Source organism: Amphimedon queenslandica, unplaced genomic scaffold (assembly GCF_000090795.2).
Source record: "Amphimedon queenslandica unplaced genomic scaffold, v1.1 AMPQUscaffold_12906, whole genome shotgun sequence".
Lineage (NCBI taxonomy): Eukaryota > Metazoa > Porifera > Demospongiae > Haplosclerida > Niphatidae > Amphimedon > Amphimedon queenslandica.
The window spans coordinates 42,118-44,546 of NW_003546858.1; positions in this window are offsets into that span (position 1 = coordinate 42,118).

Sequence of the window (2,429 nt, forward strand, 5' to 3'; positions counted from 1 at the left end):
AACCACAGATGTTGCAAGCAGCATGTTTTGCTTAGTGTAGGGGGCTTTAATGTTGCAGGCTGGACAGCACGCTACCTGAAATCTAGTACTACTTTATGCACCATTTGGATCAAGCGATTCAACTAGTGCATAAAGTAGTATTTTAAGCAACATGTTGTCCAAGATACTAGCAACAAATTTGCCAAATGGATAGCAGCAGCCAAGCATAAGAGGTGATATATGCATCACAACTGAAAGTAAAAGACTATACAACAACTTACTTCCATCGAAATAGCAACATCAGCCTTTCTTCTAGCCATTCTTTAAGCCAACTCAAGAGTAAGAAGACAACCTGCAGTCTGACCAGCTTGTGGCCTATTTATACACGACTACTTCCTGACACCCACTCATGATTAGTGTTTAATTGTTATGCACAAAATCATATTGCTTCTGTTATCAAGCAGCTTTCAAGACCACTGCATGGAATAGCCCTCCAAAGTAGCCTGATGGCAAGCATGATCGCAATAGCTTTTCAAAATGATTTATTACTGCTGGATTAGCTAACAGACCATATTAATTCCATTCTATAGATTCCCTATTCATTAGTAATAAACACAGTTAAAACACAATTTGAGGCCTTTTTAAACTTGCACCAGATTCAATGCACATATGATTAGAAGTGCTAATGCTTAAAGCACTACAATAGCAAAATGATAAATTAAAATTTTATTAATCTATTACTTAGACTATATGCATCAGTGCCAGTAATCCTACCAATAGTAAATTATAGTAGTGCCACATCCTGGGGAAAATTATAGAGGATGTGATTGTCCAAACATTCATGGTGCCTCTGGTCTAATCAAAATTTATTACATTACTGGGACATTGAGTCTGAGCAGAGATAGACTTCTTTCCGTCTCATCATAAATATCAAGGAAATGTAGCTATAACTGTGAATGATGTCATCTCAAGTTGCCGCTATTAGGAGTGACAGTGTGACACAGTACTATCATATCAACCCATTATTATACATGTAGGCTTTGAAAGACAAAGCATAATAATATGTCTTGTGCTACCAATATGAAAATAATCGCCTCACAGAGTCGTCCAATCTGAAATAGCTCCATTTAATGAGACTAACATTTAACTAGATCATCTAATTGAACTTGATGTAAAATTTTAGATCTACTTTAAAAATTATTATGTACATTTAATAGTTTTTACCTTCTTATAAAATATTTTACAATAGCATCCTGGAAAACAAGAAAGCAAGTACTGTACAACCCAAATCCTTACGCCCCCGCAGATTTGTTGGTTTAAAATTTCATTTTGAAAAATATACGGAAACGGAAATTAGTCCCATAAGTGCCAAAGGTAGTCAAACTCATAATTAAAACTCAGACAAAAAGATGGGTAGCTTTTTCACAAAACCTATGAGCAATGTGATGGACGAGAATATGAAAAAGCAACAAGAATTTCAGCTCTCCGCTCAGAAAATGCAGGTAATTTCTTTCTTCCTAGAATGTATGATTGGCCCTATTTTTTTCACTTCTATCTCTCAGATGGAGCGTCAAATGATGATGCAAGTACAAATGAGGAACAAGGGAGTGGCACAGCAGCTGTCGATGGCTAGGGAAGCATTCAACTGGTATGAATAAAATAAAAATTACCGGGTAGTTCTTATCAAAATAATTAATTATAATGAATGGGTGTGGCAAACTTTTAATTTAAAAATTTTGTTTGGGTGAAATTTAGTGAATGGGGGGGGGAGGGTAATCTGGTTTCATTTGCTAAAACTTGAGCCTACAATTCATGTCGTTTGCATCAAAATTTTAATTGGCTATTGACAACGACCTTTTTTTAAAAATGATTTTGTCAAAATTGCAGCACTGGCAATAATAAACTACTTATTATTGACCGCAAAATCCATCATAGTTTTAATTATAAACTAATTAATAATAACTGGCTAAGGAATTACTAATTTTAATAATGAAGGAAACATGTAGGAAAGACAGAGGAAAAGTGTAGGAAAACATTCTTTCTCAGCATTTACTGGCTTTTTTCAGCATTTTTATGGCTCTGACTTACAGTGTAATTAGGGGGACAGAGACACTTGGCACCATGGTTTTTTTTTTTTCAAAAAATGGCTCCGAAATCATCCCCAATTTTTATTACATTTTCTGATACATATTGATGTCCTTATGCTGTGTAGAAAGTTTGAGCTGATTCTGACAAATATTTTTTGAGTTATGAATATTTAAAAAAACAGCCATTTTCTGAAAATTACCCAAGGCTATAGCCCATGGTTTTTTCCAAAAAATGGCTCCAAAATCACCCTCAATTTTTATTACATTTTCTGATACATATTGATGTCCTTATGCTGTGTAGAAAGTTTGAGCTGATTCCAACAAATATTTTTTGAGTTATGACCATTGAAAAAAACAGCCATT